This window comes from Arachis duranensis, chromosome 3 (genome assembly GCF_000817695.3).
Source record: "Arachis duranensis cultivar V14167 chromosome 3, aradu.V14167.gnm2.J7QH, whole genome shotgun sequence".
NCBI lineage: Eukaryota > Viridiplantae > Streptophyta > Magnoliopsida > Fabales > Fabaceae > Arachis > Arachis duranensis.
In genome coordinates this window covers 108856669-108879743 of record NC_029774.3, presented here as the reverse complement: position 1 = coordinate 108879743, position 23075 = coordinate 108856669, and positions in this window count along the sequence as shown.

The following is a 23075-nucleotide window of genomic DNA, read 5'->3' as shown; positions in this document are numbered from 1 at the left end:
TTGGCAAGAGCTTTGTGATCTTGCTCATTCTTTTGAGCCACGCTTTTCTTCCTTTGGCCACGCCTTCCTTATTTCCTTTGATCACGCTCCTTAGGCTACGCTTTTCTCATTTTTTTTCTTTTCTTCACCTACAAGTAATCAAAACAACCAATCAAAGTATCACAAAATTCACAAAGCTTAAAATTCATTTAAAAACCAATTAATTTTAGCTTAAACCTCATGATTTTGTGTCAATTAAAGGGTGGCTGATTGATTCAAAGAAACCATGCAATTCCACTTCAAATTACTTGCTTACAAAGCAAGAAAGTGCATAAAACCTAATGAAACAAGTGAAAAATGCTTGCAAAGCTAGCATATGATGACTTGTCATCACTCATCACCAGGTTGGCCATCGCTGCCATAAATTCGGCATGGTTGTCGGTCGGTCGGTCATTCTCAATTTTTCCCCGTGTACAAGTACGACCTCATCCGCGAATAGCCATTAGGGTTTCTGTCTACACCAAACGGTCGATATCAAGGTGATCACTCTCAATATCGAAAGCCTAGTGCTTCAATTATCCCAAAAAGGCACTCACAAACAAGCATGCTATGCAATATCAAACAGATAACCTAAATCAAGAAAGAAAAAGACACAGAGTATGCAATGAAGCACAATCAGTCCATCCTTCAAGCTCACGAGGACGAACCGCTTTGATACGACTAAATGTAACACCCTAATTACCCTAAGCCTTACCTCATGCCGTAAAGCAAAGGTTAATCAAAGGTTACGACAATACTAAGGCTTATACAAAGATATATATAGAAAGGAATAAATATTCTAGAAGCTCGATGAAGAATTAAGCTCAAATACAAAATCACAAAGCGCGAGATGCTCACACAAAGCTAAAAGCATAAAGGTACAAGATAAGGCTACGATATATAAGACATATATTGATATATAAAAGTATATTAGTCATAGAACTAGCCACAGCCTGCAGAGTTTAAGCCGACTAGTATATATCGACATATATAGTTTTGAAATTTAAAACAGTATATACAGAATATCTCTCTCAAAGTTAGCCTCTAAGGCAAAATATAAATACAAAAGTGAGAGTACTAATACAAATAATCAAAGGACTCCAAATCATGATTAAGGTCCTCCGCTCTGTCACCATCAAGCAACTCAACAAGGTGGGTTGCGACCTGCATCTGAAAAATAACAACAAAGTATGGAATGAGAACCGGAGGTTCTCAGTATGGTAACAGTACCCAATAATGTAAGATATAAGACTCCTGGATGCCAGAGGCATTCCTAGAGCTTCATATCCATCATTAGATTCAAGCTTAAAACATAAGTAAATTTAAACCCCGACTTTAAATACCATAATGTAATAGGATAATCTAACTTAGGGAATTTCTAAATTATTAGTTCACCGCTGTCCCACAGCTTTCACCAGCCTAACCTCCATGCGATCCCACCACCACTGCCTACCAATCCTCCTCAATCCCAGTAGAAAACACAAGTAATTCATAAAAGTAAAACACAAGTAATTATCAAATATATCAAGTAATTCAAGAAGCAATTCAGCATGTTATACAAATAGGCAAACAATGCAAGTATACAAAGCAAACAACCACATAGAAGATATACATGATGAATGCCTGCCCTATTGGCTGTGATATCAAATTGTCGGTTCAACTGCCAACCTGACACATCCCCCTGGGATGTTGCCTTTCGGTCACTAATAAAACGGGTATCCCAGGGACATCATGCCTGGTCCATGGTCCATGGATATAGTGCCCAACACACTCTTGTGGTTCTGAAAGGATGCAAGTGGGATACTCAGCCACAGACCTCAATGTGAGACAGGACTAGCACATGCCCTTACGCCGCCGCCGCTGCAACCTCGACAGGCGGGATTAACCAAACCGTCCCTGCCAGGCGCATAGCGTATCAACAATAGCAGTATAAATAATATTTCAGTGGTTTTCAGAAATCATTTTCAGCAAGGCCATCATTCCATTCCGAGTCCTAGACCTGTCTTAAGCACCATCAAATTCACAACTCCACAATTTCATCATACCAATCGCCTTTACAGTACTCTACCACTTCACTCAACTAATCCACCCTCAGTACTCCAAAATCCTATGGCTCCGTCTTCGAAACTTTTTACCTGAAACTATCTAGTTAACTTACTTATGGTATTCTCTATGCTTCAAATCCTAAAAAAAAGCTACAACACCCTAGATAAGCATTATGGAAGTTTACAAACTTGATGGGAAGGTAAAATAGTTAGAAACAAGGTTTTCTTAAAAATACAGGGCAGTGTGTGTACGCATGGGGTTGTGCGTACGCACTCCCAGAGAAAGTTTCGAGAAGTGTGCGTATGCATAGAGGTGTGCGTATGCACAGAAGCTAAAAGTTTTCATTTTAAACGCGCGCACAGATACGTGCGAACGCCTACAACGGAATGCACTTCTCAGCATGTGCGTGTGCATGATGTTGTGCGTACGCTCTCAACAGTAGGCATCTCCCTGTGTGTGTGTGTGTGTGCACCAGAGTGTGCGTGCGCACCAGAGTGTGCGTGCGCACCAGAGTGTGCGTACACACGTTTTCAAAAATTCACAGCAGTGTGCGTGCGCACACAAACTAGAAATCCCAAATTTTGCAACATCACATAATTCATATTTTTGACACCAACTTCCAACGATCATATCTTTCTCTACAAAATCTATACCGTTTTAAATCTTTTTGAATTATCTTCAATTTGATACAAAATTCACTTAATTTCGAAAATTATAGCTCAATATATGATCCATCAAAGTTCACCAAAAACCAGTTTTTACCAAAAGTTCGCTAAGTTCTCAAAACTTCAAAATTCACAACCAAACCAGTTCCAAGCCTATTAAATTCACCATAAATCACAACCAAATGCTATACTTTATCTTTCCATCACAATTCAACAAACTCTACACCTATATCAGTCAATTCCTCCTTCATAAACTCAACAACTCCACAATTGTACATCAATATTCCAATGTTACCGACTTTAACATAATCTCACTACTCATAAGCATCACTTATCTTATCTCAACATCAACACACATAATAATTCATTATCATCCCACACAATCATCATCATTTCACCCAACTTCATAATTCAATATCATCATTCACCATACTCATCATAATCATCAAAATCATCATACATCACAATTATCAACAATCTATTTCGATCCTATCCTATGGTCTACTAGCCTAAGTGTCCAGAAATATTACATATTACATAGAAGAAACCAAAACCATACCTTGGCTGATTCCCAATATGCATAAAACACCAAATTTTGACATCAACCAAGCTTCCGCAAATTCCTAAGTTCAACAAGCCACCACACACAATCCAAAAGCTCCAATAATCATAAATTCCAAGCTATACACAAATAATATACCAACATAAATTCTAAGGCTCATCAATAATCATAATTTCATGAGGGTTTAAGGCAATCTTACCTTATCCACCATAAATTTGGGTGAAACCCAATAATTTCTCACTATTGGTTGGCACATAAACAACCAAAATACAAAAATTCACTCAAAACCAAAACCTAAATTTTTGAATTTCTTAGGGCAGAGGAAAGGAGAGGAAATTTCGAGTTCTTACCTACACAAGTTAGATAGAACTAACGGGCTCAGTGAGAGTTTCGCATAACCGCTAACGGCACGTGAATCGGAGCACCGTAGCTCGAGTTATGGCCACCGGAAGTTGTATGTGAATAATAACACTTCTCTTTTCCTCTCTTTCAATTCAGTAGCTGCTCTTTGTGTGAATTGTAACATGCATTTTTACGTAATTTTCTGTAGAAAATGTACAGAAAATTACATTTTCCAACTCAGAAAAATCTATTGAGGCCAAATATCATATTATATTTTCTAATTAATATTCTAAATTTTGAACATATTCTGGACAATTAAATTATTATTATTTTATGTTCATTAATAGGTTAATTAATTCATGGTTCTTACAATTTGCACTGTTGTTAATAATATTGAGTTGCTGATTTTCAGATTTTGTTAATACTTTTATTAATTTGCACTGATTTTGTTAATACTGGATTTATTGATTTTGTTAATTTGAACTGGCCTTACTGGTTTACAGTTGTTGAATGATTCTGTCAAATATTTTTTGCTGAGTTAATTTTGGTCATGATTTTTGCACTTCAGGCTCTCATGTTCTTGCTTTTCTTTTGTGTTGATGTTGAAAATGCAATTCTAATAGTGGATAGAGTAAATTTCTAAACCCAATAAAAAAACAGTTAATAAAGCATTATTAGGTGCAAAAGAAGCTATGCTTGGGATTAGATGAGGCTGCAGGTATTCCTGTAAGTTGCTTTCATTGATTTTACACTTATTATGCTTATTCTATCTGAATGATGTTGATTATAAATTGTATCTGCTGGCAGTAACTACTCTTTCTTTGTAATTCATGCAGATTGAACCAGAATCACAAACAAAAACTTTTAGATGCTACACTGAACTTGGAAGGAGCGTTGCTGGCTAGAGTTCCAAGAGTAGGAGAATTTGATGTTGTCTTTGCTGTTACTTTGGGAGATTCAAGCAGCAATGTGACAAAAATCTGGAGCTTCCTTAATGTTATTTAATATTTGAAAATATTAAATTTAAATATTTGAAATTTTATATTAAATTTGTAATAATTTATTTAATATTTAATTAAATCGGTTGAACTCCAGTCGAACTATTAAACCAGTAAACCAGTCACTTTATCGGTTTATTGACCTGTTCGGTTCTCACAACCTTGCTAAGAACTCTCCCGTTCTTACTCCCTTCTCCCTTTCCTTTAGATGGAAGAAGGAGTACCTNTATACACCATAAGATATACACCATAAGACCAGCCGCCTCTTAGACTCCATTTATTTACGGACTCTAACCTAGATCCTCCACACGAGGCTTCTGTTATGTGGCTACTTGGTGAAGTACCAGTGAGTTGTCCCGTAACAACGTATGATCGTGCAGAAGAGTAACAGATGATATTTTATCTTTTGATGACATTCAACATGATCTAAATTTTGAAGACCTAGAATATATTTTTCCTCACTTTTGTACTCTAGAGGGATTAGGTAGATTTAGAATCTAAACTAGGCTGGGCGCCAACTTAGGGGTTTCTTGAACAGGTCAAGACTTGGGATATTATGTGTATATAGTTATTATCTAACTACTACTAGAGGTGTCTTAACTAAAATTTGTGCACCACTAAGGACTGGATGACTGAGTACCGTTAACTGATACGAGATGTACGTATATATGTGTGGTTGATTATAACTGCTTTATTTATTATTATTTATGATTTTATCTGTATATGTTTCTTCTTGTCAATCCAAACATTTTCAAAAAAAAAAAGTTACCATGTAAGGTAAACTATATTTTAACAACAAATTAAGCTCATATAATAATTAATAGCTAAAATTAAGGAAAGCAAATCGGTAGCACTCGACTTCTCGTATGATTATGACATATCGAAGGTTGGATCGTTACACACATGGCCAAATAGTATTGTGCCACGTGACTTATTTGTCCACGTCAGCATACCACGTGTCACTGAACGACCCGTCATCATATCATTAAACATGGTTAAACTATGAAGTGATGCGTGTTACTAATGATTCATGTTATCAATCCATATCACCACGTTATTAACAGAAAATTGGTTAGAGATTAACGTGGTGTACTTTTGTTAATTTCAAAGACATAATTAGTACAATCGGAATCTCATAAACAATTCTGATGCACGATACCAATTTCAAAGACCACTTTAGGGTTTAACTCCATCACTGCTGTTGGTGGAGTTAGATTCTCTAGCTGTATGTAGTCTTTTTTATTTGTCTTGGACCTTCAGCCCAATTTCAAATAAAAAAAAAACTTTGTTATTGAGAAGAAGCTATACATTAAAATAAAAATTAAAATACTTAATAAATCAATCTAAAATTTAGCAAAAACAAATAATTAATGTGATAACATATACTAAAACAATTATAATGATAATTAATAAATATTAAATAAAATAAATTTATATTATTTTTGGAGAATTTTTTTTCTCCTAAACATTATTGTGATTAAAAAGTAGCAACTTTTGTTTGTATAACTATCACCTACATTAATAACATTATGCGATAGAGCAGAGTGTGAACTCACAACGGATACCAACTAGATTAAGATACTCAATATTATTATTATAACAAGTATAATTATCTGTGCCATGTACGTGATACAACGGATATCAACTAGATTGAGATACTCAATATTATTATCATAACAAGTATAATTATCTGTGCCATACACGTGATAAGATTGAAATTATAATTTTAAATTATTTTTTAAAAATTAATTTAAATTATAATAATTTGATTAATAAAAAAGTAATATGTTATGCATTGTTTGTTTTTTTTAATCTAATGTTAATTGATTAACTCTAAAATAGTTACTAATCGATTTTAATAATCTACTTTCTTCAATAAATCAAACATATATACTGAATATGAACATAAATAATATAGTAATAGTTAAATCCACCAACAAATATATTGACTATTATCACACTATAAAACAAATTAAATATAAAGGCTATTAGCACTTATAAATCTATAAAATCACAATGTCTTTGATTCGTACGAGGGTTTACTTATCAAATAAACTTAAAATATGAACAAAAAATATTTATAAAATGGACCTAGCATCACTTGAAAGAATTATGGAAGATAATCAACTTACCTTATCATCCATGAGAACCATTTTTATGTAAGTCGTCTTGTTCTTGTTAAATTTGGATGGGACTTTCCATAACCTTATAATTCTTGCCTTTATTTTTCAAACTTTTTTATTACATAATCTATTATAGGTAATACTGTTGATAGAATCGTAGTTAGTAGCCTTTAAGTATTGATAGAATCGTAATTAGTAACCCTTAGGTATGAAAAATAATAAACAGAAGAAGATCTATGTTTGAGGTACGAATTTTTTAGATGATAAATAATTGTAACAATTTACTATTATATATACACACACTAATTATACACGGTAATAATTAGCAAATATTTTTAATGAAAATACTTGCTACAATTAGGTGAAATTTATGGGATTATATTTTATTAACCTTTATGATTAATTTAATAGATATACTTACTCAATATATATGTTATCGACATTAATTATATGCCAATATTTTTAGAAAAGAGCTAAAAGAGGAGATATATAAATATGTATAATATTATTGCTATATAGAAAGTATACATAAATTACTACATTTTTTTTATTATACTATACAACTTAAAATTATAGTATCATGTTATTATTAATTCTAGATACTTGTTATAATTATATCAAATTTAATTATGACACTAAATAAATAAAATAGAAAATATTCAATATTTTTATATTCAATATTTATTGTAAATATAAAAAGTAAAATAATTAATAAAAAATATGAGCAGAAAATAAAACATTAATTAAAATTTAGAATATATTAATTAAAATTCAATTTGTTATCTAATTAATCTTGTGTCCATATGATATAACTTTACAAAAATGTTATGAATCACAACCTTTTTTATTCTACAAAAAAAAACACTATATGTAGCCTTTAGTAGTACAAAAATAATTATAAGTATTAATTATTGATATTGATATTAATCACAATTGATTATTGATACACTAATTTTGTTTAAATATATTTTACCTTTTTAAAATATAATGCATGTACCGTGTAGACCTTTATTTAATGAGAATTAGAACTATATCAATTGATATAATTAGAATGATTAAAAATATCGATGATTGATAAGTAGTTTAATAACGCATTATGTAACACCCTACCACACTAAGCTTTACGTTTAAGTCGTAAAACGAAGGTGGTGTAGTATTACGACCTCTAAAATAAAATGAGTACATATAATAGCAGAAGAATTATAATATGCTAGGAGCCTTGAAGAATAGGGGAAATAAATATTGCGAAATAAAAGCGCAACGCTCAAGGAACGAGTTAACTCACATGCTAAGAAAACCATAACTATCAAACATAAGATAACAGAAGTAGGAATAGAGTGGCAAAGATACAAGATAACAAGCTCCTGACTCAGCCTGCGAAGTCAAGACTGGCCGGAGAATATTTACTATATATATATATATATATATATCCAAAACCCAAAAGTACATATACGCAATCCTGCCTCTCCATAAACCTCTAAGAGGATCAAAAGAACAAGTTATCACTACAAGAAAAAGCAATATTTGTAACAAAAAAATTGTTACAAAAAATCAGAATTTTAAAACAAAAGGATTTTGTAACAAAAAAAAAAGTCATTGCAGTATGTCCCGTTACAAAAAGTTTTTGTAACAAAAAATGGAACTGTTACAATTCAAAATAATATTTTGTAACAAATTTTTTTAATACAAAAACCAAAATTTGTTACGAAAGTGGTAACACTTTTTTACCTTTAAAATCTTTTTCGTAACAATTTAGATTTTTGTGTCATAATATTTTGTTACAAAATACTACTTACTTTTGTAACATTTTTTATTCTTAGTTACAAAAATAGAAAGTTGATTTTAAAACATTTAATTAAATAATTGATATATCAATTTATTTTCTAATCTCACTAACTCGACATTTATATGATATATAATAATATAGATAATTAAAATATCTTACATGTCATTAAAATTCTTTTACAATAAAATAATTTCTATAAATTCAACTAAACACAACTTTTTTCCTAACATAAAATTGTATCATATCGAATTTATAATTCTTGACTCTGCTAGCATATTTCGGTCAATATAAAGTCTAGTATGTTGGCATTAATTTTGTACGCCTGCAAATATAAACAATGAAAGCCAAAATTAAAAAATAACATATAACACTATCTTTATCCGAATAAAATTTTAGAACTTAGAAATTAAATTAACTAATTCCTTAAGAATATATTCTCAAAGTTCAAAACTAGCCAATAAAATATGCAAATTATCAAGAATTAACAATTTAATATATAAACTTGGGCTAACTAATCACAATTCAATCACAACTTAGTGAACAAATTTATTAAATTTACATAAGTATCAATTGTCAAACAATCATTACAAAACACAATTTTTACCAAAATCTTCATAACAAATATACTTGTCTTTTTCATAACAATTTTGTACCTTCAACTAGGCATTACTAGAATGTTTAGAAGGATCTCTTAAGAGGATAAATCACTTCTCCCAATATATATAGACATCCCGGTGCACAAGTATGCCGCGTTAACGCAGGATCCGGGAAGAGGCGCACCTCTAAGTGCAGTATAGGCAACCTAACCTAATAATTACATCAATAGGTGATTCTACAGCTTGAACCTATGACCTGAGGTGACTTGGAAACAATACAACCGTTGCTCTAAGGCTCCCTTCACTACTCCCAACATATACTAAATATATTTTCCATAATTGAGTCAATTAACGATTTCCTAATTCTTGTGCTACAATGTTAAAAGTCATTTATATTCAAAGAGGGAGTACAAGATAATTTAAAAGCAAAGACTATTACCTTTCGTATCAGAACCATATAAAAGAAGAAAAGATGTTCTAGTGCTGCTGAAATATAAGTAGTCAACAAAAGAAGCAGCACCTGTATTTATCATTCCAGCAAGTCCGATGCAAGTCAAAATTAATGTTAAATCCAACTTTCAAGCTTGGCACAACATACTATAGAAATTCCCAAAATATTTGAGTTAACTATATTACACATATGGTGGCGAGAACCTCTCTTGAAAACGCTACATGAAGCTTCCTATGAAGCTCTTTTACTATTTCTCTTTTATCCGCAAAGTACCTGATAAACACAGCAATTGCGGTCCCTCCTTCAATGATAAGCTATACATGTAACAAGACAATAATATTGGAACATAATTAATTCATGTAATTAAAACACCCTTTTTATTTTAAATTTTGGTTCTGAAATTGAAAGACAGTGTAAAATCCTGAGCGAAGAGTTAAGTACAAACCATTAATAAGACAGAAATCATAAGAAGAAAGAATGTTGTGTAGTTCCTTTTTCCAACATAGTTATTCAACCACTGCAACACACCATAAGCACTACATCTTAATAATATTAACAAAGTAAAGAGAATTGAAAAATTCCAACACATAAAGACTAGCTAGTCTAATAATAGCAGTTTTATTTACAACTCCAGATTTTACTTCAACACAAAAATTCATTTATTACACACCTTGCAATGGTGATCAAATCCTTCGATGCATCGATTGCACGTCCTGCAGTGCTTACTATGCTTTTTCACCTGATTCATACAATAGCATAGAAGTTATAAAAAATATTAATGATTAAAGAGTAAATACCATTTTTTGACTTGCTTGAAGGACAACTGAGATTCTAACCGATAATTAGTCTAACCTGCTATGTATCAAGGACCACTTAGACCAATTACTTGAATGGTTAGGGATTTAGATAAATGATCAGGGACCGAAAAGAGCACTCACTTGTGATTAAATGGTAAGCACATAGTATGCAACTAAGATCTAACCTCAAAATCACAAAGAGCACAAAATGAAATGTCATCTTCATTGAGATTTGGGAAAATGGCATCATCATCTTTCATGACAAGAGGGAATGGGAGCAGAGGCTTCATCTTTCAACAACCTTTTATCTTTTAACCTTCTGTGGCAAAACCATCCAGAAATTTGCTTCTCAGTCAACCCTAACTCCTTAGCAAGATCTTGTTTCATTTTCTCCGTGGGATATTTGTGCTCTGGAAACAAAGGTAAAAAGCAATTCCTCAAAAATTACTAAATTAGTCAATAGAAAGATGCATTAACATTCACAGAAAATTAAAAACAAACAAAATTAAAAGAACTCGTACCGTTATAAAATTTATCCAACGCCATAACCTGGGAAGGTGTTTTGAGTCTTCTTTTATTTTTTTTCTCTGTAGAAGCTTTATTTTTATCTGATTGCAATTCTCCTAATTCTAAACCCCAAGATAAAAGAAAGACGTTCAATATATACAATGAATGGGGGGAAATTACACTACTCAACTTGATCCACATCCACTAGATACCACCATTGATATTATTTCAAACATAGATGGAATTTGAACTACAATTTCACATATTGGAAAACCAAATGCAACAACTTATTTTCTTTCTCCTAATCACCTAATCTACTCCCTATTTTTTCAATGGTTTCTAACATTAACTCAGCTGGAAAAAGAAAGGGTGCCAAGTTTTCTAATCTCATAAGAGGCCTTTCACAAAGAACCAACAAGGGTTTGTGCTAATCAATATCTCAGTACAAATAGAAGAAGAAAAAACAACAATGACAACCAACATAAAAAGTAGATCCAACCTTATACACAAGTTTATGGTCATTGAGAAAAGCAAACAAAACATATAACAAATTAATGGCTTAAGAAAAATGTGAAACATTAAAACAAGAACAAAAAAAACTAAGACATGGAAATTGAATTTTGTACCCATCTCTCCCTCCGTGAGCTCGCACCGGTGACGGCCTCCTGGCACTCCATGATGGCGATGATGGCGAGCCTGCAGCAGATGCGATGGCAGCTCTCTCCTCCTCAGCGATCTCTAGCCTAACCCACAGCTCTTCTCTCCACGCATCTTCTCCTGGCGAAATCGACGGCAATGGCAAGGCATGTGACGGCGGCAGCAGTTCCCTTTTCCGTCAGCGACATTCCCCCTTCTCCTCTCTTCCTTCCCCTGGCGCAGCTATTTCTCCGCTTTTCTATGTTTTCTGTGTTGTGTGTGTTAGGTTAAAGGGGAACGGGGGATTAGGGTTAGGATTTGTAATTGAAAATTAAGGTTTTTTATTTGAGAATTTAGGGTTAAGCTTTTATAAAAAAAATAGATAAAATAAATATTTTGATAAAATTAAATAATAATCCAAAATATCAATTATTTAATTTAAATGATTTAACTCTTCATTATCTCCAAATCTATTTAATTATTTCTAATAAAATAATTTTTAAAATTATAAAGTTTAAACTTAATAAGATAAAATCACAATTTATTTATATTTAGATTTTTAAAAATATTGGATGTTATAAGTAGCGGTTAATGAATACAAATAGTATGTAAAAAATTTTAATTTTTGAAATAAAATAAAATTATTTTAAAAAAATTACATACACAATTTTCTTTACTCTTAAAGTGTTTAACATTTTAAAAAAATTGTTATAAAACATACTTATATTTTGTGACAAATAATTAACTTGTTACAAACAATATTGAATTTTGTGACAAATTAATTTTTTGTTACAAAACAATTGGAGTTTTTGAAAAAAAAAGTTGTTTTGTTACAAAACAATTGGAGTTTTTGAAACAGCAAAAAAATTGTTACAAAATATTTCGAATTTTGGCAACTTTTTTCTCTTTTGTTACAAAATATTACAATATTTTGTAACAAAAGATCATCTCGTTACAAAAACTAACATAATTTGTAACAAAATAAAACACGTTGTTACCAAATATTATCATGTTTTGTAACAATTTGTAATGTTGTTACAAAACATTATTCTTTTGTAACAATCACTAATTATTATTACAAAAAACTATTTTTTGTAACAATTTTAAAATTGATACAAATTTTTTGTTATAAATGTTCCATTTTCTTGTAGTGTATGCGGAGAGAAACTAAGTATATATATATATATATATATCGTAACATAACAAAATAACCCTATAACCACTCCGCTTCAAGAGCCCAGACGCCTAATGAGATGTCTCTCGACCTGCATCTGAAAAACAATAACATAGTTTAGAATGAGAACCACAGGTTCTCAGCATGGTAATGGTTCCCACATACATTATATATAAGGTCTCGGAAAAGGCAGAGGCGATCCTAGAATTCCGACACTCAGATTTAAATCTTAAAGTTTATAAATGGAAAACCATAAATAGGGTAGGTTATCTATGGTTCTTACTTCTAATTCCTTTCTAACTTAAGTCTTAATTTCTGCATTCCTCCAGTCCTCCAAAACTCGGTGCACAGACAAGCAATACAGACAAAGAAAACACAAGTAGGATACATATACAGTAGATAGCAAATATAACAGGTAAGCATAATAATCACGTAGGCAAGCTCAATTAATGCACAATCAAACAAAACACACATATGCAAATGATGTATGTCTACCCTATGGCTGATGAGTCTCATCTGTCAGTTATATAGCCAACCCGATATGTCCGGTAGCTAACCCAGACATCGTCCTCTTGAAAACTGGTGAGCGGTACAGTACCACGATCCTCACCTGGTGGGCGGTAAACCACCTCGATCCCCACCATCTGTGGGCGGTAAACCACCTCGATTCCCACAGATGTTTTCAATTGGAAAACAGCACATATGTGGGCGGTAAATAACCACGATCCCCACAAAACAATTTCATATCAAATTCATCCTCTTCATCATTCAATTCATTCAACAATTATCATAATCACACCTTCCATTCCATTCATCAATAATTCATACTCAAAACATAATTCTCTTCTTAACTAAGTAAAACTCAAAACATAATACTTTTCTTAATAAATCAAGTTCTAAAACATAATGCATTTCTTTTCTTTATAAATAAAAGCCAAATAATATAATTCTTTTATCCATATTTGTCTAAATAATACTTCAAACTAAATCTCCAATTTTTATAAAAATTATGACAGCATTTTCTTTAAAATTCAGACTTTGTCACCCTACTCAAGTCCCAACAAAACCACCTTTCAAACCCTTTTCAAATTATTTTTAATAAACCAAACCAATTCCAATATCAAATTCATTTCCAACTCTCAATTCATTCATTACTCAACAAACACACATATATAGATAACTTAACCAATCCTCAATCTTTCATCATCAATAATCATTCATCAATTCCCATCAACAACATTAATTAACACAATTCCGACAACCAACTTAACAAAATCATTATTCATCAACGCATTCACAATATAATTCCACATTTTCATCAAGGTTATTAGCATTAACACATTCCCACATTTCCAACATATCCTATGGTCATCTAGCCTATGTTTTCACCAAAACATTATATATTATCTATGAGAAACCAAAACCATACCTTGGCCGATTCCTCGTAATTATCAAGGCAATTTATTAAAACCAACACAGCCCCAAAACCTCAACAAAACTCTAGTGTTTAGCTTCCTCCAAGTTCCAATATCCACAATTTCAAGCTCAAATTATTTATTCACAACCTTACCCAAGCTTCACATAAGCAAGAGTGAATGTTCTCCTCAAGCTAATTGTATCCTATAAAATTGTTCTGGTAGAAGTGTAGTGCTCGACGTGGTGGTCGCGTGGCCACAAACGATGCGGCGATCGGAGCTCAGACGGAGGAGTTATGGCATTCGGGAGTTTACCGTAAGGGTTCGAACCCTTCTTTTCTCCTCTCTGGTGCATTGCTTCTGTTGCATCTTTGAAGAAGAACATGAGCTTAAGCTCATTTAAATGCTGGCCGATTGGGCCACGGGCCCGATTTGGGCCCAATTCAACCGGTTTAGCCCGTTTGGTCCAATCTCGGGCCGATTTCTTCAAAATTGGTGTCAAAATTCTCGTTTCGATGAGCTCTACCCTAATTTAATATAATATTCACATTTCTAATCTTGTTTATTAAAAATTAATTTTATTGGCTATTACTTTCTAATTTAACGGGATTTACATTCTACCCACCTAACAAAGAATTTTGTCCTCAAAATTCGAATTCAGTTACCTGAAAAGAGATGTGGGCAGTCTTTCTGCATATCTGATTCGAGTTTATTTCCGAAAAGATTTTGAGCTCAAAGGATGAACGCGGTGTTTGCAAGAAATCAGAAGGATGTCTGGAGTTCTGATTAAATAAAGTTGTAGAAAATTTTACGAAATACACAGGATAAGAATTAGGATGTATCTCGCGAAGGAAAGCCAAATCAAACACTCTGTTTTCTAATTAGTGAATTAAGTCAGTCTTCATCGATTTTTGAAGAAACACAAGTTCACAAAGAAAAGCAATTCGACTTCTAGTTTTCTAGGAATCAAGAATCGCTTGGCTGTATCAAAACAAAATTAGGCTCGTCTCAGAGAGTACAAAGTTCATGCACGATTACGTGCGAGTAAGAAATAGAATTGGGGAGATAATTAAATCTTTTGCAAACAAAGAATCCGAAACAAAACCTCGAGCAAGTTATAAGGGAAAAATAATCGATCGAGTCACAAAGGTCCATGGTTATTGAGTATATCGCCCAATCAATCTTTCTCCATTATAGCTCACCGTCACAGAATTCAAATACTACCCCGCACGACCATCAAATTTTTCAGACAATTCGGATATAACTCAAATTGTATATTCAAAGCAATCCAGCAACACGCAGTACGTTGATAACCAGTCCAAGTCTATCAGCTGTAAGTAAGGAAGAACCTCGAGTCTAAGTTGAGAAGTTGGTATATACATACTCGAGTCACAATTAAGTCTTAACACTTTCAGCTCTAAATTCTCACCTCTGTCATATACTATGTCTAAACGCGGCATTCCCAATATCATATAATGCAATTAGAATTCTATTAACATTTTTCAGGATTACCTCCACCTTACAGTCACAATTGATCAGCGTCTTGAGCCTTTTTGCCAGAGCAATCTCTAGAGATATGACCCGGCGCCCCGCACCTATAACACAGACCTAAACCCTTTCGGCACGGCCTATTTAGATGAAAACTTTTGCACCTTTGGTACCTCACATCCTCTGAGTAAGGCGTCCCTTGCTTCCCTTTATCACTCCCCTTGCGACTGCCACTCCTCTTTACCTTGTGGCTCCTTGGTGCGAAATTCTGGTTGTGGTCCCTTTGGCGGAACTCCCATCTTTCACCCCCTGCTACAACAGCCTTCTTTAAACATTCTTCCACGACCCTGCTCTTGTTTACCAAGTCTGAGAAAACTCTGATTTCCATCGGGCCCAAATAACTCAATATATCACTCTGAAGTCCTTCTTCATATTTGATGCACTTCCATTCCTCAAAGTCTCATGGAGATCCTTGACAAATCCTAGAGAATCGGCACAATTCCTCAAACTTATTTGTATATTCAGTGACTGACATCTGACCCTGTTTCAACTGCATCAGTTCAAGCTCCTTGGCATTTTTGACTGAATTAGGAAAATATTTCTTATAGAACTCTGTCAGAAAAACCTCCCAAGGAATCGTAGCGCCATCTGGCTGTAGGATACGTTGCGTTCCCTGCCACCAATACTGAGCTTCACCCTGCAACTGATAAGTTCCAAATTCAACCCATTGCTCTTCAGGAACCTGTTGAGCCTGCAGTGCCCGTTCCATTGCCTGAATCCAATTGTCCGCATCAGTGGAATTTGAGGTTCCCCTAAAGGTTGGAGAGTGAACTTTCAGAAATGTTGCAAGTGTCAAAGGGCCGACCTCGTCATTATTGTTTCCGTGATTACCCTGGTTTATCTGATTATCTAGTGCCTCGGCTGTCGCCTGCATAGCCGCGGCCATATTTCCCAGGGCTGCCATAAAGTCTACTGGGTCAGTCCCTATGGGGGCAGGAGTAACGGTGCCTGTCCTACTTCTACCTCGCCCGCGACCGAGTCCGCGAGTCGACATCTGGTCCCTATACACACCAAACAAGTGATATTAAGTTGATCAGTCTCAATATCGCAGGTCTAATGCTTTAAGTTCCAAATGCATGCTCACAAATGTTTCTGCCATATATATCAATCAGATATCCTAATAGCACATAAACACATATACAGAGAATGCACAAAAGTACAATCAGTCCGTCTTTCAGGCTCTATAGGAACGAACTGCTCTGATACCATAATGTAACACGCTACCACACTAAGCTTTACGCTTAAGTCATAAAACGAAGGTGGTGTGGTATTACGACCTCTAAAATAAAATGAGTACATATAATAGCAAAAGAATTATAATATGCTAGGAGTCTTGAAGAATAGGGGAAATAAAAATTGCAAAGTGAAAGCGCAACGCTCAAGGAACGAGTTAAATTGCGTGCTAAGAAAACCATAACTATCAAACATAAGATAACAGAAGTAGGAATAGATTGCCAAAGATTTCAAAACCCAAAAGTACATATACGCAATCCTACCTCTCCATAAACCTCTAGGAGGATCAAAAGAACAAGTTATGCGGAGAGAAACTAAGTATATATATATATATATATATATATCGTAACATAACAAAATAACTCTGTAACCACTCCGCTTCAAGAGCCCAGACGCCTAACGAGATGGCTCTCGACCTGCAACTGATAAACAATAGCATAGTATAGAATGAGAACCAGAGGTTCTCAGTATGGTAATGGTTCCCACATACATAATATATAAGGTCTCGGGAAAGACAGAGGCGATCCTAGAACTCCGACACTCAGATTTAAATCTTAAAGTTTATAAATGGAAAACCATAAATAGGGTAGGTTATCTAAGATTCTTACTTCTAATTCTTTTCTAACTTAACTCCTAATTTCTGCCTTTCTCCAAAACTCTGGTGCACAGATAAGCAATACAAACAAAACAAACACAAGTAGGATACAGATACAGCAGATAGCAAATATAACAGGTAAGCATAATAATCACGTAGGCAAGCTCAATTAATGCACAATCAAACAAAACACACATATGCAAATGATGTATGTCTGCTCTATGGCTGATGAGTCTCATCTGTCGGTTATATAGCCAACCCGACATGTCCGGTAGCTAACCCAGACATCGTCCTCTTGAAAACTGGTGCGCGGTATAGTACCACGATCCTCACCTGGTGGGCAGTAAACCACCTCAATCCCCACCATCTGCGGGAGGTAAACCACCTCGATCCCACAGACATTTTCAATTGGAAAACAGCACATACGTGGGTGGTAAATAACCACGATCCCCACAAAACAATTTCATATCAAATTCATCCTCTTCATCATTCAATTCATTCAACAATTATCATAATCACACCTCCCATTTCGTACATCAATAATTCATACTCAAAACATAATTCTCTTCTTAACTAAGTAAAACTCAAAACATAATACTTTTCTAAATAAATCAAGTTCCAAAACATAATGCATTTTTTTCTTTATAAATAAAAGCCAAATAATATAATTCTTTTATCCATATTTGTCTAAATAATACTTCAAACTAAATCTCCAATTTTTATAAAAAATTCGATAGCATTTCCTTTAAAATTCGGACTTTGCCACCCTACTCGGGTCCCAACCAAACCACCTTTCAAACCCTTTTCAAATTATTTTCAATAAACCAAACCAATTCCAATATCAAATTCATTTCCAACTCTCAATTCATTCATTACTCAACAAGCACACATATATAGATAACTCAACCAATCCTCAATCTTTCATCATCAATAATCATTCATCAATTCCCATCAACAACATTAATTAACACAATTCCTACAACCAACTCAACAAAATCATTATTCATCAACTCATTTGCATTATAATTCCACATTTCTATCAAGGTTATTAGCATTAACACATTCCCACATTTCCAACCTATCCTATGGTCATCTAGCCTATGTTTTCACCAAAACATTATATATTATCTATGAGAAACCAAAATCATACATTGGCCGATTCCTCCTAATGATTAAGGCAATTTATTAAAACCAACACAACCCCAAAACCTCAACAAAACTCTAGTGTTTAGCTTCCTCCAAGTTTCAATATCCACAATTTCAAGCTCCAATTATTTATTCACAACCTTACCCAAGCTTTATATAAGCAAGAGTGAACGTTTTCTTCAAGCTAATTGGATCCTATAAAATTGTTCCGGTAGAAGTGTAGCGCTCGACACAGTGGTCGCGTGACCGCAAACGGTGCGGCGATCGAAGCTCGGACGGAGGAGTTATGATGTTCAGGAGTTTACCCTAAGGGTTCGGACCCTTCTTTTCTCCTCTCTGGTGCGTTGCTTCTGCTGCATCTTTGAAGAAGAACGTGAGCTTTAGCTCATTTAAATGCTGGCCGGTTGGGTCCGGTTCAACCGGTTTAGCTCGTTCGGTCCAATTTCAGGCCGATTTTTTCGAAATTGGTATCAAAATTCTCGTTTCGATGAGCTCTATCCTAATTTAATATAATATTCACATTTCTAATCTTCTTTATTAAAAATTAATTTTATTGGCTAATTACTTTCTAATTTAACGGGGTTTATATATTAAAAATTGATTTGACATAATTATAATGAAGATATTTTGAGCTAATTATAATATAATTAGAATAAATTTATTTGAGAAAAAAAGGTTCACGTGTAATTTTCAAAAATTATAATAATTTTTTATTTTATGTATACATATATATATTAATCTTGTTAAATAAAGCTATATCTGAATCAAGGAGGACCAAGACAAAGAGCAGAAGCTTTGGCTACTTTAAACTCTGCATTTAAATCATCATCCGGAACCAAAAGTTCTAGCCCTAAGACAACTAGAAGAAGTCAAGGATCACAAAGAGCAGCAGCAGTAGCTGCTCTCTCTCAAGTTCTTACTGCTGAGAAGAAGAAACAATCACCTGATTCTTCTCCTATGGCAACCAGAAGTCCTGTTGTGGAAACTAGCACTTCCGGTGAGAAATATAGCTCTTATTGTCCAAGTTAAATGTGTCACAAAAGAAAGATTAGCTATTATGAGAAGATTAATCTATATTCTAAAGTCGTGAGATCAAGAATATTTGTCAGCAATGTTCCATCCTTGTGTGCAAATCTCGCTGTTCTAAATTACTTCTGGTTTAGTTTAGCTTAGCTATTTCTCTATATAATCACCTTTGCATTTCTTGGCAGGTCATACGAAGTGGAATCCCCAACTTCTGTGCAGTTGCATTAGCTTTCAATGAGTTAGGGTATGTCCAAAGTTGATTATTCCTTCCCTTCATTTTTATTGTCAATACTTGGTTAGAAGTTTCATATTGTGGTTTGTTAGTTTTCCCTGTTGATTTTGATTAATCGGGACACACAATTTTGTTATTCGTTTCTTATTTTCCTTCCATGAATTACTTCCTTCATTATTAGCTAATATGTTCTATTATGCCTTGGTGTTCCTTGTTTCTGGTTTAAGGATTGCAGATTTGTTTTGGCTTTGATTAGTTTCTAAGCATTCCTTGTTTTCACTTTAAGGATTACAGATTGGTTTTGGCTTTTGAATAGTGTCTAAGCATCCTCAACCCCCTAAAATAAAATATTAGTTGCTTTGTGGTGCAGATACAAAGCAGTTGGCATTAGACTGGACTCTGGTAACTTTGCCTATTTGTCTTGTCAAGCCAGGAAGATCTTTTGCTGCATTGAAAAGGAATTCACGGTGTCTGGCTTTGGGAAGACTAGTATTACAGCTAGTAATGATCTTAATGAGGAAACTTTAGATGCTTTAAATAAACAGGTAATTCTCACTACAAACTGGAAATTATATAGATCCAAACAATACTAAGAATTTTAGTTAATAAATGAAAGAAAAATCAAGTATAAAAAGATACTCAATAAGACTAAGACCAAAGTGGATTCAAGTAAAAATGAATAGTATTGTCATGAAATCTCAAACTTATACTATTTTAATTAATGGAAGTAACATCAAAATTAGAATTTTTACTCCTGTGGATGTAGAGTAAACTGATTGATAATGCTCACTGTTAAATAACTAGAACATTTTGGCCTTATGGTATGCCTTGCATTAGATTAAATTTCTACATTCCTGTTTATTAGTTATTTTAACGAGATAGGGCATCTTTACTATTAGACTTATACAATTAAGTTGACTTTTGATGGGTTTGAAAGAGATTATATATCCAACTTTACTGTTTGCCTGGTTTTCAGTTTCAAGTGGTGTGACTGAATTTCTAATGCACATATATGATATCATGTTCTTGAGACTACACTTTAGGCTCTCGTGTTCTTGCTTTTCTTCTTGTGTTGATGTTGAAAATGCAATTCTCACAGTGGATAGAGCAAGCTTCTGAACCCAACAAGGAAGCAGTTATTAAAGTAGTGTTGTTGGCTGGAGTTCCAGGAGCAGGAGGATTTGATGATGTCTTTGCTGTTACTTTGGGAGATTCAAGCAGCAATGTGACAAAAACATGGAGCTCATTCAATGTTCTTGCCCTTCTGGTTAAAGAAGATCCTTGTGGCGTTTCTTTAGAAAGTGCTGACCCTAGAACAAATGAAATCACTTCAGCTGTATCTTCAATTCATATTGAATAATTTATTGTAAATATTGTTTATTTTTAATACGATGAATTTTTTTTAAAATATTGTAAATATTCGAATATAAATTAGATAAAAATTTGTATTAAATTTATATTTATTTTGTATGAAAAAAAGTTTATTTTGTAATTAGAAAAAGTAAAAAAAATTCTATTTTACCTTACAGACGGATTTATAGATGGAATTTTTATCTGTAATCATGATTTTTCAAAGTTTAAATTACAGACGAAAAATCTGTCGGAAAATTCGTCTGTAATTACAGACGAAAAATCCGTCGAAAAATCTGTCTGTAATTACAGATGGAAAATCCGTCTGAAAATCTGTCTGTAATTACAGACAAAAAATCTGTCAGAAAATTCGTCTGTAATTACATACGGAAAATCCATCTAAAAATTCGTCTGTAATTACAAACGGAAAATCCGTCAGAAAATCCGTCTGTAATTACAGATGAAAAATTCGTCTGTAATTTTGTCACCTTCAGGAAATGGAGGGAGAATTTACAGAGGGAAAATCTGTCGGTAACTAGTAAAAATCCGTCGGTAATTTTCCGACGGAAAAAAAATCCGTCGGTAAATAATTTTCGACGGAGCTTTTACAGAGGGACAAAATCCGTCGGTAATTTCGTCGGTAACCAAAAATTCGTTTGTAATAAAGACTAAATCTGTCTGTAAATCTGTCTGTATTAATCTATTTTCTAGTTGTGAATTATAATGCAATTTATTTTTAAAGAAATAATCAAGAGCATAAATACAGAGAAATCAATGAATATAACTAAAATAAAGATACACCAAATTAACGAATATGACATGTGTCACAACATACACTCTAATTTGTCACGATATTTCAAATAAAAAGAGTATAAATACAGAGAAATCAATGAATATAACTAAAATAAAGAGTAACAAAGAGACACAAAAATAATAATAATAAAGAGAATCAATAAAAATATTAACATATAAACCACATACACGAACAATGTATATATTAATTATGAATCACAAAAAAAAGTTAAATAAATTATAAAAGTTGTACCTTAAACACGAGAGAGAGAGGGGGGAGGGAGGGAGGGAGAGAGAGAGAGAGAAAAGAGAGCAAATGAGTAAAAAATATTTGATATTGTATAAATAGATGGTATTGAAAAAAATAAACTAATTAAATTAATTCATATATTTTGTTATCATATTTATTATTTATTAAATAATTTGGTATTTACTCCAATCAAATCAAATAATTAATATAATTAATTAAATTAATTAATTGATATAATTAATTATAATTAATCAATTCATATAAATTATAATAAATGGCGAGATTTGAATGTCTAATTAAATTAATTAATTGATATAATTAATTAATTATAATTGATTTGCTTTAATGAATTAAATGAAATAAATCAAGAAATACCTCAAGAACATGCCACATCAGTTCCATCATTAAGCACAAAAATCTGATTTTTATATAATAGAACAAATAGAATAGATAAATAATAAAGATATTTTCTTAAATTAGTATAATTATAAATTATTTATTAAATATTAATTGTAATATTGTAATATAATTATAATAAAGATATTTTTTAAAATTAAATTTATTTAGAAAAATATAAATTGATTATTAATAATTAGTGCATTATCATATAATTATCATATTATTATTATTATTATCATTATTGTTATTATTATTATTATTATCATCAATATAATTAAAATGATTAAAAATATTTTCGATTGATAATTGATAAATAGTTTAATAATATATTAAATATTGATTTTACATAACTATAATAAAGATATTTTTTAAGTTAGTATAATTATGT